At 44.4% G+C, this 16506-nt stretch overlaps 1 protein-coding gene across 1 annotated transcript in view; it reads right to left on the minus strand.

The window, feature by feature from the left end:
- The window catches only part of DNAH8 (dynein axonemal heavy chain 8), an 8835797-nt gene that overhangs the window by 830301 nt on the left and 7988990 nt on the right, over nt 1-16506 (minus strand). The window lies entirely within an intron of this gene.

A 16506-nucleotide genomic window follows, 5' to 3' on the forward strand; every position in this document is an offset into this window, starting at 1 on the left:
ATACCGCATCTGCAGCCGGCACTTTTCCTCGAACATGTACGCCACATCTTGGGTAACAAAGAAGAATAAACGGCGAACAACACGAAAATTGCTTGCAAACGCTATTCCCACTCTATTCGTCCACATTCCGCCACTGGTGAGTCAAGTGCCCGGATTTGGCTTTAGGCCTTGCGGTAGTGTGTAGGTAGCCGAATTGATTAATTGATATTTTAAGTGTTGTGTCCCTTGTAATACTTTCGACATTGATATGAGTGTATAGCTTTTTGAATAATGATATTTATCAATATATTCTTTTTCGATTTCATAACCCACAAACGAAATCTATATATGGGCACAGGGAACTGTGCTATATTGCGCATTTTCAGTAACATTACTCTCAAGTATTGTGTCTCCTTACATGGCAATTTTTAATATTGGCATTTCATTATCAAACAATAATTTACCTTTACAACTGCTTGACTATCCCTTGAATCTGAAGCAAGAACATTCTACATCCGTGACGTGTTCGCAATTATCAACCACTTCTAGCGCGTATCAGGTAATCTTACTTGGCTATTCCGCTACAGACTTGTTTTATGCATGTCAAGTAATAGTTTTTATTTATCGTGTAATTATTTTACCAAATGTTTGGTTAGTGCTTTCTAATTGATATACACCTTAGTTGTCGTCCCCTGGTGTTTGTTTTCAGTTATAATTAGTGTTATCCATACTAATGCAAGTACTGTCTTTCAGGGAGATGCTGAAGCGTCCACCACATTGACAACAGCCCTAGATGTTCTTCAGCAGCACGAGGTATGGATACTGACAGCTCAATCGAACTAGATCATCAGAGCTGTAATACTTGTCATTTGATTGTTCTACACAATGTTTCATTCGTGGTTAGCCATTGATATGTACCTGTGCGGTCGACCAAAAGTGTGTGTTATGTTTTCAATATTGTAATCTTTACTAATGCAAGTACTATGTTTCAGGCAGTAGATGGAGCGTCAACCCCTGCACTTGATGCGGAGCCTGACATTCAAGTAATTCCAGGGGAAGTGGAAGCGGGACCTTGCGTATACCAATTGGCGCAACAGCTTTCGGAAGTGCGCACTACATTTACAACATCCCTAGATATTCTTCGGCAGCACGAGGTATGGATACTGACAGCTCCATCGAGCGTGATCATATAACGTGATTCCATTTGCTATAGTTTCTTCCCTATTAACGCAAGTACTTTGTTTTATGGAGACGACGGAGCTTCCACTACAATAACAACATCCCATTTAGATGATGCAGATGTAAATAAATCGGAGAAATAAGTCGATGAAATGTGATCATATATTAGATATTCCTAGATTCTTTTAGACAATGCATCATTTGTGGTTATCTCTTTATATGTACCTGTGCGGTCGACCCCAAGTATGTGTTATGTTTACAATATTGAAAACCATACTAACGCAAGTACTGTGTTTCAGGGAGACGACAGAGCTTCCTCTACAATCACAACATTCCTTGTAGGTGATGCAGATGTAAAGAAATCGGAGAAATAAGTCGATGAAATCTCATCATATTTAGATATTCCTTGATTCTTTTAGAAAATGCATCATTTGTGGTTATCTCTTTATATGTACCTGTGCCGTCGACCCCAAGTGTGTGTTATGTTTACAATATTGAAAACCATACTAATGCAAGTACTGTGTTTCAGGGAGTTGCTGATGCCTCCTCTCCAATACAATCATTCATGGAAGTCCATGCGGAGCCAGAGGTATGGATACTGACAGTTCCATCGAACTAGATCATCAGAGCTGGAATACTTTTCGTTTGATTGTTCTACACAATGTTTAATTCACGTTTAGCTATTGAGATGTACCTGTTTGTTCGTCCTCACGTGTGTTTTGTTTTGAATATTGTGATACATAGTAATGTAAGTACTATGTTTCAGGGAGTCGATGGAGCGTCATTCCGTGCTGTCTATGCGGATCCAGAAAATATAGTCGTTGCAGCGCAAGAGGAAGGGAAGACATGCGGAAACGAATCGGAGCAACAGCGTGCAGATGTTGAAGTTCGAGTCAAGAAAGTTGCAAAGCAAAGAAACAAAAATAAGGTTTGTTACAAAAAGTTCATAATTTTAGAAATTGGTTTGTGCTGGGGACTATATTATGTTTTTTTCATGTCAATTGTACTATACTTTATCTTGTGTTTAAACTGAACATCCCTTTTCCAATCTGTCCTCTAATTACCCGTGGGTGTACAAACTATACATACACAGAAAGAGAAGCAAATGAGAGATGTTGCTTGCCAGACCATTTACGCTATGGAGGAACTATTAATTCAGACGCAGCGTTTTGAGACTCGAGATGCTTATGTCCAATGGCCAGAACATGAATTGAATGTGTCCGGAGAATGCAGTAAAGTTTTATTGGACCATTGCTACAGTGCGACCACACCACCAAAACAAGATGATACTGAATGTATTGTAGATAGCTCTGAAGTAGTCGCAGATCAATGCACACAGTCTACACCAGCAAATAAAATGCAACCCAAAAAGCTGTCGACATTGTTGTGTTCTCCCATCAATGTTGAAGTAACAGATGTTGAAATGACAGAGAATGAACCAGCAGCAGCATTCACCGACGCATCGGAACTTGATATCACCGATATTTCTTTCAAATGTGGTGATATGTCCTCAACGTCACAGTCTGAAACAACTTTGACGCCGGATGACAGTCTAATGAAAGAGGGCAAATACATAGTATTCAACAGTTGTTTGATGGATATTATAAGTATGCTGAAATGTGGGCATTCCCTTAGAGGGTAAGTATATGGGAAGCCATTGATTCATGTGACTCGTGAAAAACAAAGCAGTAACGTCAAAATACATGCCGCCTGTAGATTAAAACATACGTTCTCATGGTCTGCACAACCGATGCTGGGGAAACTGCCAGCAGGAAATATACTGTGTGCAGCTGCCTCACTTTTTAGTGGGTCCAGTTTTAGAAAGTTAGAGTCTTTCTTTCAGTTTGTGGGACTCCATTTCATTTCTAAAACGCAGTACTACAAATACGAACATGATTATCTGTTTCCGGCCATTAGTGATGCTTGGAAAATTGAACAATTGTCTCTAGTAGGTACATTCGAAGGCAAACGATTCAGGCTAGCCGGCGATGGACAGTGCGACAGCCCTGGATTTTCTGCCAAGTACTGCACCTACCACTTTCAGGACATGGATAGTAAAAAAATGGTGAGTTCGGTGGTCGTGCAGGTGTCCCAATGTACATCCTCAGTGGCCCTGGAGAAACTAGGATTTATAAAATCATTGGAATATCTACAATCGAGGGGAATGGACATCGACCTCATAGCCACGGACAGACACGTTTCAATTGCCAAGACAATGAGAGAGCAGTTCCCACATATTAAACATCAATTTGACGTATGGCATCTTGCTAAATCAATCAATAAGAAAATCTCGGCTTTAGGGGAAAAAAAAGGTTTGGAAAGTATTTCAAGTGGTCCCAGTCTATCAGCAACCATCTTTGGTGGAGCTCCAAAACTTGTGAGGGGTCAGTGGAAATCCTACTTGAAAAATGGCGGTCACTGATGCACCACTGTACCAACGTTCACCGCTGGACAAAAAACCAACAATAACACCAATGCGAACATGGCCCTTTGTCCACAGAGGAGGCACGGAAGAAGAAGTGGTTGATTGCATCTTCACCTACACACAAAGCCATTGAGAAGATTGTTTTCGATAAAACTCTATCAAGAGATTTGAGGGGACTGACTGAATTCTGTCACACAGGAGGATTGGAGGTGTTCCACAATATGTGCCTAAAGTACAGGCCAAAGCGATTGCATTTCGGCATGCAGGGCATGAAACATAGGACTCTACTAGCGGTCTTGGCCCATAATGAGAATGTGTGCCTTGAACAGTCTAGGACTACGGGAAATGTAGGGATGCCTCGCTACACTACGGCCTTTGCAAAAAGAAGTAAGAAATGGGTGGTGAAACCAGTATATGAGGAAATGGAGTTCGACTTTGTTAAAGGCCTTATTGTTACTGTACTAGAGAAGCACACACATGGAATTTTGAGGGTTTCTGTGCAGAGCACTGATGCATTGCCACCAAACATTGCCACTGTAACATGTCCACCCAAAGCAGAGCTGGTTGAGAAGTACAAATCCCGGTTTAAATCATTGTAATCTGATTGTCTTTTTGTAAAGAAAATCTCATTGTACAGTGTACATACAAAGTATGCTAACCCTAACCACTCCCTTCACCATCCTGAGTGGCGAACAACATGGGAGTCCTCTTTGACTTCTCTCTCTATAGACCTCATATCGCTGACCTTGTGAATATGTGTATGTATATATTTTTGTTGCTGTAACTAAGTTTCGCAATCTCATGTAAATGCTGAGCACTGTTAACTGAGGGGAGGCTTGCGTATTGCAAATAATAAAACAAACTAACAATAAATCTCACTTTCAACTCAACTCCCCGGCTACTTTATACTTTCCCTGACCTTCCCCCCAAAAGTCAATGTCTCCATAGTAATGGTTCTCTACGGCTGCAAAGCTCGCGGACAACAAGGACAAAATTGAGGGCCTTAGCACGCGCCAAGCGAGGCGTCGCAGATGGGAGAGAAGCCAGTTTGCATTTGCACATTGAGGCCTAGTACAAAGATGGAGTCGAAAATTCAAGTTCTCACAGATGGCTTTACACGGGATGTTGCACAGTAAGAATGTATGCTCATGCAGAGTGAAGGTCAGCGGCTTTGATTTTTTGCTCGCAGGCTGAAGAGGCCTGCGACTTGCATTGGCAGTATAAGGTTCTATTGTTTTTTGACCTTGAGAGACAGGGACCATGCCGAAAGGACTTCATTTGAAGGAGGGGGACAATAACGTAAGGGACGATAAGGCTGAAAATTCTGAAACTAGACCTAGTTTCATGTTAGTTCAGTACATGAAAAATCGCTGGCACGAACACAGTGGGATTTACGGACTGCATTACGCAGAGACACAATGGAAATGGCAAATATAATGTAAGTAACTCTTTAGACGCTTTTATACCGGAATGAAGAATTAATGAAGATCAATTAAAACATTTGTGGGATCGTCTTTCTATCTAGCACATGGGCATGCATGTGCCCATTTGACACGCATGTAGACAAACAGTCGTTTCTCAGTGGTTCAACACTAAAAAATCATTAGATCGTGTGTTTACCTCGATTTATTTCGTTAGTTTGTGCATTGCTTTTAGAGCCGAACATACTCCATTGCACTATCCTCGCAAGGAAATAGTTTCAGCTCGGCCCTAATAAATACAATGAATAATAGTAATAAAGATCGGCTGGTAAGACTAATTTCAATTTTTATGTTTTCGAAACAGGTACATCCTACCCTACTGCGACTGTCATCTGTTCCAGACCCTGGCCGATGGATTTTTCAATCGCCAACTGGAGCTTCTTGTAAACAACTGCACAACGTTGACCATTTTATGGGATGATCGCCAAGGGCCCATATGCCCTTACGAAGTACTAGCGGCTAGAAGCAACATATCAACCTTTACGGTGGCCTAGTGCCTAGTTCATGGAACAGCCTTGCGGATCACTGTGCGTCCAGAGTGCTTCTTTTAACGAAAACCAACACCCTGTGTACCATAAAGGAACAGCGCGTGAATCACAATAAACTTTTGCGGATTTGCGGATCGAGAGCAAAGAAAGAAATGTCCATTCCAATTTAATATGCCAATTGCTGAATATTCTCTAAACATTTAATGTAAAATAAATGTACTTTACCAAATGTACAATCTTGCTGTTTGATTTTAAACTACTGATTCATATTCCGAATTGTGGTGCGCTGTGTTGTGAGTTGATCTGTGTTGGTTTCCAGGTTCTGTGTGAAGTCGCGTAGAAGACGACTGGGCGCGTTTGCCTATGCAGCACAGTAACGTCACAGAGAGAGGCGGGGAATATGAATGTTTTGATAATGTCAGGCTCAGGAGCGGGGGATATGATTCAGTGCCGCAAAAGCAGGTCACCCAGGGCGATGGGGCAAGTGATAGGATTATCACAAAATGGCAGCTCCCTAATGCCTGTTTTTCGCGTCCGTTTAATGGATGAAAACTTGGGTAAGGTCCATAGGAAATTTTTCTAAAATCGAGCGACTTAGGCTTAAAAACACATGGCCGACCCGTAGGGACAATAACATTTTTTGACCGAACCATTCCTTTAAGACTTGTGGCACTCCTGTTGTTATTTTTCTTCTTTTTTTTAAAGGGGCCTGAACATGAAAGCCAGCTACTCCGGAAGTAAAGAGCCACATGGTGCTGGTCAAAGCACAGGAGCTTGCATTACAAAAAAAAAAAGAAAAAAGAAGATTTTCTTTTTTTGTTGCTATTTTGTTTTAGAGGTCGCAAGGGAGACCACAGAGGTCGCAAGGGAGACCTCAGAGGTCGCAGTTGCGACCTCTGGCGTCCCCTAATTGACGTCCCTGGCAGTCTGATGTGCCAACAGAAGACCTAGAGATAACAACCAGCATGTGGCAGACACCTCAGAAACCTGGGATGGATTGTGAATCCTGGGAAGCAGCACAATGTAAAGAAGAACTGGGACTTCTAGAACCACAATGGATAAGACCCAGCACGGACTAGCAAGAATGGACTGGTTACCCAAAGGAAAATGGACAAGGCTCTCCCAGTCAGTAGACAAATGATAAACCCAGCACCCACTACAGAGTACAAGAATCACTACAGTTGAGCGGCGGTAGAACTTGAGCCAGTGGGGAAAAATACAGTAGTAGGGGAGATAAAGGAACACCCCTAAAAGCCCATCTGGAAAGTGATTTATTTTAGCCAGGAAGGAAAAAGAGGACAATCGATGCAGGAGACTGCATGGAAAGCAAGAAGTAAATGAAGATTGGAAAAGGTGTAGGGAAAAAAGGCCCTTGTGAAGACTGGAGAAGTCTTCTTATGAGACGAAGATGACGATTGACTGAAGCATGTGTTTGCGTGTGTCGTTTAGTGGGCTGAGCATTATATCCCTGTGTGCATTTTAGTGAGTAGGGCACTTAGTGAGAAGGGCACTATGCCCTTGGGTGTGATTTAGTGAGCAGGGCACTATATTGCTTGAAGGGGAGTTGGGCACAGTATCCCTAGTGGTGGCTGGCGTGTGTTGTTTCATGAGCTAAGCACTATATTCCTGTGTGTTTAAGTGAGCAAGGCACTATATCCATCAGTGTAGTTCAGGCAGCAGGGCACTATACCCCTAGGTGTGATTTAGCGAGCAGAGCACCATATCCCTAGAGGTGGTTGGCATGTGTTTCGTGAGCTGAGCACTATATCACTGTGTGTGGTTTAGTGAGCAAGGTCTATATCCCTTTAGTGTAGTTGTCATGATGCCTACCTCCAAGGTGCCAGACAAGACCCAGCTACCCCAGAGGCAGACATCATGTCTTCAAGGGAAGTCACAACAGCCTCAAGTAGGGGCTCTTTGGACTCTGTCCTGGCGCCTTTGGCGCCAGGCTCATATCGGGCCACAGTTCTGGCGCTCATAAAAGGGGACTTTGTGTTAAAGGTGCTTAGTGTTAACTTACCTGATGCAGACCATGCTGCAACATCCAGGCCTTCTGAGGCCTGAATGGTACTACTTTATCTTTGGAACTACTTAACCACACGGGTGTGGTCAGGGGAGGAATACATACCTGAGAGGAAGGATACATACCTGGAACTACTTTGAAGGCTATTTTAGCCACGCCCAAGCAGCAACTCACGCTTCGCGTTGTTCTGCATCGAGCAGCTGGACGCTCACCGTGTTTGCTCCTGCATTCTGTCTTCTGCCACTCCTGCCAGCATCCTGGAACACCTGCAAAGAGAGAAGAGAAAAGGGTCAAGAAGAGTCCTTACCTGCTAAATCCGCATTCCGGAGACATCTCGCCGACGGTCCTGAAAAGGAAGACATCCATTTAAAAGAACATCGCATTGATCGCTGCAGAGCCGCATCTCACTCACCTGTACAAGGTACCACCACGTTCTATGGCGACATCTGGACTCGCAGCCACATCACCGCGCCTAGGGAGAAAAAGACAAGAATAAAGGTGAGAGGGGAAAGAAAACAAGGAAACCTTAATTTCCATTACAAAGCTTACCTGTTGGGTTATTCCAACTTCATTTCGGGTCGGTGCCGCATCCTGGCATTTCCGGACCCCGGCCCCTAAGGGGAAAAAGAGACATCAGCGTTAGTGGGCGCATGAAAAGACGTTACCCAACGCCCATTAAAGACTTACCTGATTTCTTCTGGATTGATCTTTGTTTCGGGTCGGTGCCGCATCCAGGCATTTCCGGACCCCGGCCCCTATGGGGAAAAAAGACATCAGCGTTAGTGGGCGCATGAAAAGACATGACCCAAACGCCCATTAAAGACTTACCTGATTTCTTCTGGATTGAGCTTCATTTCGGGTCAGTGCCGCATCCAGGCATTTCCGGACCCCGGCCCCTATGGGGAAAAAAGACATCAGCGTTAGTGAGCGCATTGATACAAGGACACTGAGAGAACTCTCATCAAGCTCACCAGAGTCTCATTCTTCGGTTCCACAGCTCTTCTCGGAATAGTTTCCGCACCTGAAAAAGAGACAACGAACAATTATTACTGCGGAATCATACTCATTAACAGAATCCTTACGGTACTATACCGGGAAAACAAAACTTGAACCCTCTACAATCAAAATCCCAGTGAAGTAACTGGATACAACGCGCCCCTGCATGAGAAGCAGGATGGAGAGCTCAACCTTTCAAACCCTATGAAAGATATTCCTGTGAGCCAGACAAGCCAGATTCGAAGGTCTGGTCCAGTCCATCTTCCGGGTCCTGCGCTTCACCATAGAAGTAGCAACAACACTCCAAACCAGACCTGCGCCTCCGTGGGAGTCAGGTGAGCGTAACAGTAGTTTAGGTAGCAGGGAATGGTGTGATTTAGAGAGCAGGGCACTATATCCCTTGAAGGTGAGCAGGGCACCATATCCCTAGGGGTGGTTAGCGGGGATTAGAGACAGGTGTAGTGATAGGATGGCAGTATTATGTGAGTGCAGAAGAACAGTGACATGAATAGCAAGAAGAGAACCGCAGATAAGGATTGAAAGAGCAGAGAAATTGAGAGAATTTGAACAGAAATCCGATACAAGAGGGTAAATGTAAATGTAAATGTTTATTTGTAACTCACTTATACACAAGTGAAGTGCTTCAAAGCGATTCAAGGTGGGAAGGGAACAAGGGGATATCATCGTCATACTTAGGCCTTAATGATTCCGAATGATCTGACAGCAATAACCAGCATACTAGGCCACAGCATTTCTACTAGTATAAGTGTGTGACAAAGAGAGGTGGGGGGCAGAGGTGAGAGGAACATACAAGACAATAAGGTTGGTCATCAATGCGCCAATGCATGCAGGCACAGCCAGCTAGGGAGGGGGAGATAGAGGAGGACAGAACAGACAAACAAGCCAAGCCTAGTACATTCAAGGTCTGAATTTGGTGGTCTCAAAACCCTCTACTTTGAATACTTCATCTAAGAAGCTCCATTCGGTGAAAAAATTACATTTCAAACGTGACTTGAGCCCACCTTGAATGATGATCTACCAACACTAAACATTCTTCACGGGAAGCGATTCCTCTTATTGGTCCCAATATGTCTGTGAGTAAATATTTACAGTAGTTATTGGCATGATGTGTCAGACCACACGTTAAGGACGGGACCCACTGAGGGACTTCAGAGCAAATAACGGTACCGCTGATTGCGGTACCGTTATTTGCTCCTTCCCCATTCCCATTGAGCCATATGGGGGCTCAAATGGGAATGGGGAAGGGCCATGGTGAATGGGGAATTACCGCCCCCGCCAACGTTGGAATGGGACGGTAATTCCGCCATTCACCATGCCGGACTCCGGCGGCAACCGCCATCCTCATTACCGCCATCCGTGTAATGAGGCCCACTGTCTTGCACAGATCTGCATTTTATTGTCTTGTCCTGCCCACCAGAAGTCACTCCTTATTCTCGGTTTGGTTTTCACAATACTTAATCATCATCATGGGCTAACCGTATTATAAGTATTCTAACCTCTTCCAGTGGAACCACCTAGTAATCATTCTACATTCAAATTAATGGGGGTCTTGAGGCACAACTACAAAAAGTGGTTTCTCAGTGTTCGGTGTATCCATCTGGCCACAAGAGGAGTTATTTGGGTTGTAAGACTACTTTGCACTCTCAGAAGGCATTAAACAGAAAGGTTTTTGGGGGTTTTCAGAAATGCATGAAATTAAACATTTTCCCGATGCCTAAACAAAGACTGTTCCAGCGGTTGGCCCCAATGACTGTGCAAGATTTGCCATTAGCCCTTGGTCTGAAAAACCTTGGAACGGGCAACAATTGGTGTGAGGAAGATCTAAGAGGTCTACTAGGTTGATGCCATCCAAACCTTCTGCTCATATATAAAGGAGATGTGCCATTGAGAGTTGCAGAAATTGAGGAAAGAAGGGCATAGCCTCCAATTTACAAGGTTTTATTGGCACCACAAAGGCCACCCTGCAGGACATCAGGTTCATAGAGCAACAGTGAATGGGCTCAAACTGAGCAGCCACAAGTATCTAAGAACCAAATTAAGTTCCCAAGGTGGGGACTACAAAACATTTAAGCTGAAGACCATTCAGAAAGTTTAAAATCATGAAAGCCATAAAACAGGACTCTTTTTCAGGTGGCTCTTAGAGATGGAGAGTGTTTCGAGATAGCCTTTAACTGTGCCAGTGTTAAACCCTGCTTCGGCCAATGACACCAAGAACTTCAAAACCATGAATGTGGGACACAACCAATAAGTTGATGTGAAAGGACTTATCTATGCCTTCACACAACCCACTTACAGAATGAAACTACAGAGGAACTCCCCATCCCATTAGGAATGCCTTTGTGACGGTCTGCTTTCCCTACCAAAAAGCTGCCCCCCGAAGGAGGACCGCTATAGATGCCTACCAAATAAGATCTGGGGCAGTGGTAGGAAATGCCATGGCCCTAGAACTGGCTGTTGTAGCCTGAATTACCAGGCACTCAGGTGAAGGGTGCGATGTAAGGAATAAAAACCAACCATGTCTGGTGCTTTAATGCCAGATCCTTTCGACACTTTAAATACAAGCCTACACCAAACAGGAATTAATATGTGTGTAAATGAGGCACCACTAAAGTGCAAATGAGGCACCTTGGGAACTGAATGTTACATATAATGGGCCTCATCATGAGTTGGGCTGAAGCCCTTAAATGCGGTGGTAACGGTATTACAGCCGCATTTAAGGGCTGGCCCTATTACAAGTTGGGCGCTAAATGGGCTCTTTTACCTCCAGCCTTTCTCTGGAGGTGAAAATCCCCTCTTTTCGGCTGTATTACTGCCGGCTGTATTAGCCCGCATAATTAGCGCTGAAAATACCCCATTGAATCCAATGGACCCAGTTGGGAATGGGGATTTACCGTTAACACCCAACTCGTGATCTGGCGGTAATATAGCCAGACCGGTCGGTGTTAGGGCTATTACAGTCGGCGGTATTACAGCCAGAAATACAACCCAACTCGTTATGAGGCCCAATGTGTCTTTGCACTTCCTCAGAGGCTTGCACCAATCCCAGGGTATTTACTGCCCTGGAAATAAAATACATGAATGAGCCAAAATTGTGCCCGACAATAGAGATAGGATACATCCCTATCTTGTAGTCCAAGGAGGAGTCCAATCCACTTGCTTCTATGAAATCCCTCTGCAACATCTTAAGGGAATCTTCAGAATGCTCATCCAATTGTCTTTTGGGTACCTCTATCCCCTGTGCCAGAACAACATTCCGGGTCATAAGGAACAAACCTTTCCTAAGACAAAGATGCCATTAAGTCTTTTAAACTGTGTAGCACTATTGTGACTTATATCAGGTGAGTCATTGATCAGAGCAGGCTCTGTCCATGGCAAAAATCTTGGCACGGAGGCTTAAGCGGCAGCTGTCATGTAGGTCCATTACATCAGAGTAATTTTCACTAGCTCAGAAAAAGACGTTGCTGCACTCAACGAGGAAGAGAAAGCTGCCCAAAGGAGCACAGGCGAGGTCAAAGGTGGTGATGGCACAGCCCTCCCAACTACTCATTCGGGCCAGAGTTCTTTGGTATGCAGGACCAGCGGATTTGTTTCCCATGACCGCCCTTAGGGAATGGAGGTTTAGACTACATCTGGGGTCCATTGAAAAACCTTCGGCATAGCTTGCAGAAAGGATTCCCACCCTTCTGTAGAAAAAGAGAAGGTAGGGAAGGAGAGCATCCACTAGATGTGGCACAGATTAGTCCAAATATGAATTTTGAGATGAACCAGGAATATTGTGACCTTTGTCAGACATTGAACAATGGGACCCCCAGCAGGCTATAAAGCCGGTTTTAGGAAGAGACATTGTAGAAAAGGTGACAAAAACATTAAAAATCACATTCCTGAGTGTTAACCACAGAAACCAGTAACAGAAAGCTATGGCACCAGCTGCTTTGAGTTTATGTATGGATGACATCACTTCTGGCATGATACGACACCAAAGAATCATGATGAAGAAAACCTCTGAGCCTCGTAATGCCACCAAGTGGCTGCCGCAAACTTTCTGATGCAGACTGCATCTGCAGAGTATTCCGCAAAATGAGGATCATGCTGGAGAACTGTGTCCTTTAGAAAAATAGATCTTACTTTGCGGATTGCCCAAAATATCCAATCTCTCATTCAACCAACCACGGTCCATGGGCCCTGCCCTGCCCCTGTCCCAGCATCAAGATTAAAAAACCTGTGAGTAATTTAGTTACTACAATATTTTGCTCACACTATATATAAATGCCACATTGCAAAGGGACGACCATCAACTCCACAGACTAAGGAGCATTCCTCCATACTCTGACTTGAGATACAATGTGAAGAGACTACAATAAATAGTGCTGTCTGGGTTGGGCTATTGCAAAAGCCTCTATATAGAGATGCCAAATTCCACTCTTAGACACTTGTAAATGTTCCAGAATAATGTGGAAAGAATGGTACAGGGCCGTGAAAGAAGTAACCACATCAGCCTAGGATAGAAAGCATCCAATGGCAACCTCTATTCTGCCAATCAAGCCATCAGGAGAATTGTGCCCATATATCTAACGGGCAAATTCTATGTGTAGGTTTGCTCAAGAATCTGAGATCTGCTAACATAGGCCTCCTACCGATATCCAGATATAAACTCGAGCTAAGTGGAAGAATCAAATTCTGAGTGGCTTTTCCCATTGCTCAGAAAACAAACAACCTCCATCCCAACCTCAAGACTGCAGAAGAATCTATTTCACGTCAAAACATATGTGAAGACTCTAATCTTCCAGAGAGTATTCCCAACGTAATCTCACTCCGCTCCTCCGGTTTCATTTTTACCACAGCATTCCGACAACCTTCTTGTTGGAGCCCTGTCATCCCGAGCTACCCTACTGGCAGCACAGATCCCTTAACCTCTCCTTTCTCTCTAGTTTTTATTGGTGCGGCACTCCATTGTTGAGTGTGACCCCCTCCTGTACTCATTCATTCATTTCCACAATGAAGACATGTAGTCAGTCCCCCATCATGACCAGGCTCAGGGGGTTTACCCTGACCTATACTTCTATGCCATACATACTCTATGAACTGATGATTGCCTGCCCCTACACTTTCCCGGGACATCTCCATCATGGCTTTTCTGTCATCCTGATGCTTCTGTCTCACCACTTCACCCACCCCTTCTGATCGTGGACTGGATACCTCAAGGACCCCCCACCCACCTAGCTGAAATGTCCTGCACAGCAAATACACCTGTCCCGAGTTCCTAGGTAGGACTCCCACTTAGAGACTCGTGTTATTGAATACCACCTGCACTTACTGCCTTCGAAGTTCAGTTCGACAAGACTTCAGCTAACCTGAATGTGTTGAATGGGTCATCCACACTTCCCACCCACCATTTTGCTTGCTCGCCCTATCTCAACTGAGAGTTTCCAACCTGTGCTCATTCTTCCTTCTTCCACCTTACCCTGGTGGTAATTACTCATCCAGCATCCTCTCTCTATGTCCACCCTTCCTCTCCCCTCCCACCACCTCCTGAAAAGCTCTGTGAAATTGGTTCACTAAAGTATACTTGATGCTGTATGAAACACCTTAATAAATACATTCCTGTAGCAGTACTGGAGTCATTTGGGGTAGGCCCGAACTTCATTAGGTACGTGAAATTGCTTTATACTGAACCCGGGGCCCGGGTTCTGACCAATCAGTCAATCTCGGATATGTTTCTATTGGGGAGGGGCACTAAGCAGGGCTGCCCGTTTTCGCCCATACTGTTTGCCTTGACAATAGAACCAATGGCAATAGCGGTCAGCCTTCGACATTCCAACAGAGGCATTAACCTGAAGGGGGCCACCCAGCTAATATCCCTATACGCGGATGACACGCTCTTATATATCCGTGAACCGGAAAACAACCTAGCACCTATAATGGCGGGGATTCAAGATTTTACCGCACACTCTGGCTACTCCATAAACAAAGATAAGTCGGAGGTTTTCCCCCTTACACCGGCAACTGGCTGCCCCAGCTCTCGGGGCGGGCTGAAGTGGTCCAATGAGTCCATCAGATATTTGGGGATACTTGTTTTGCACGGGAAAAACAGGTTATACACTGAAAATCATGATGCCGCGCTACAGGCCTTGAAAACTAAATTGCTATTATGGGACCGCCTTCCGATATCACTACATGGTAGGATAGCAGTTCTTAAAATGATAGTTCTACCCAAATTATTGTACCTATTTGTGAACATACCGATTTGGCCGGGAAGACTCTTCGTTAATAAACTTAGGTCAATGGCTACAACCTTTCTATGGCATGGGCAGGATCCAAGAATAGGGTGGGGAAAGATAACTGAGCCATACTCCTCGGGTGGCATAGCGGCACCTGACTTTGAACTGTATTACTATGTTTCCCAAGCCCAATTCTCTAAATATTGGTATTCCAGAGACGGGGGCCCCCCTCATGTGGATGTAGAGGAGCTCACCACCTCCCCCACGAACATACAGTCTGTAATTTTTGACGCACACTATAGGGATACATGCGACTTCAATTCGGTAAGTTGTATGATTGGTGCCTGGAGGGCAATATTTAAAAAACTGGGACCCCGTACAATCCAGAGGTTTCCCTCTGGAACTACCCTGGTATCCCTCCGACGCACGATGTCAGCCTACGTTCAGCCTGGGACCCCAATGATGAGATGCGACTGGAAGATATGTTTATCGAAGGGAAGTTTGCGACCCTTCAGCCGATAACTGGGGCGTTTGGCAGGGGCCCACTTAGGGTGCTGCAATACTATCGTATGAGATCGGCCTTCCAGAAATGCTGGGCGTCTTTCCCCGATGAACCCCCTACACACCCTTGCGTGCAGATGATAACGGCCGGAGACCGTTTGAGGGCATCCAGCCTGTATGCTATAATACAAGCACACTCACCCACGGGTAATTTGAACAAAGACAAATGGGAAAAGGATCTCCAGATCCCTATAGATGATAAGACTTGGGACAGGTACTGCTCTCTCACCAAGAAGGTTTCCCTGAATGCTGGATTATGCTTAATCCAGTTTAGAATTCTTAACAGATTACACTATACCCCGGCCAAAATAGCCAAGTTTGTTTCAGATAGTCCGGGTGAATGCCCCAAATGTAAAACGGATTACGCTGGCTCGTTCCACATGTACTGGAGCTGCCCGGCGGTGGCTGGGTTCTGGAGGGAGGTGGCGGATACACTTGAAGAAATCACACAAATCCCCCCGATACTAACCCCGCAGAAATATTTATTCGGTGATATAGGAAAGTGCTCTGAAAAGATCAGAAGGCTGTTCAATGTCACGTGTGCAATGGCCAAAAAATGCATTCTACAACAATGGAAAAATCCGGCGCCATCCACTGTGAAGCAGTTCCTCCGGGAACTGGTTTATGTAAATGAAGCTGAAGAACAGTTTGTCCTCACCCGCCCATCGGTGAGCAGACCTAAGGATATTTGGGGACCCCTCAGAATGTTTCTGTGTGATATGATTTCTGATGACGATGGAGATGTGTAGACTCACCACCTCGGGATGATTTATGGTATATGTACTGATTTTCCACCTTGTCATGTTGATTTCAATCTGCACGATTAAGCTGTAACTGTGTTTTGTGTTTTCTGGACCACTAATAAATAAAGTTTTTATTAAAAAAAAAATACATTCCTGAATATGATCTAAATAGAGGCAGCACATGCATTATTCATGCAGGTATTTTAGAAAGACATTCTTCCTCAGTACAGTTTAAAGAGGCCTTGCTTAGTCCTTGAAGAATAAGCAAACTTCTTGTTCTTGGCCCAACATGAAGAGGTGTGAGTGCCGGACAAGCTTGATATTTACTGTTAAAACTCCAAATCTACCAACAGAAAAACACAGCACTCTATTTGCCTCAATAATAGGAACAA

The sequence above is a fragment of the Ambystoma mexicanum genome, chromosome 4q (genome assembly GCF_040938575.1).
Source record: "Ambystoma mexicanum isolate Mex_15411 chromosome 4q, UKY_AmexF1_1, whole genome shotgun sequence".
NCBI classification, from domain to species: Eukaryota; Metazoa; Chordata; class Amphibia; order Caudata; family Ambystomatidae; genus Ambystoma; species Ambystoma mexicanum.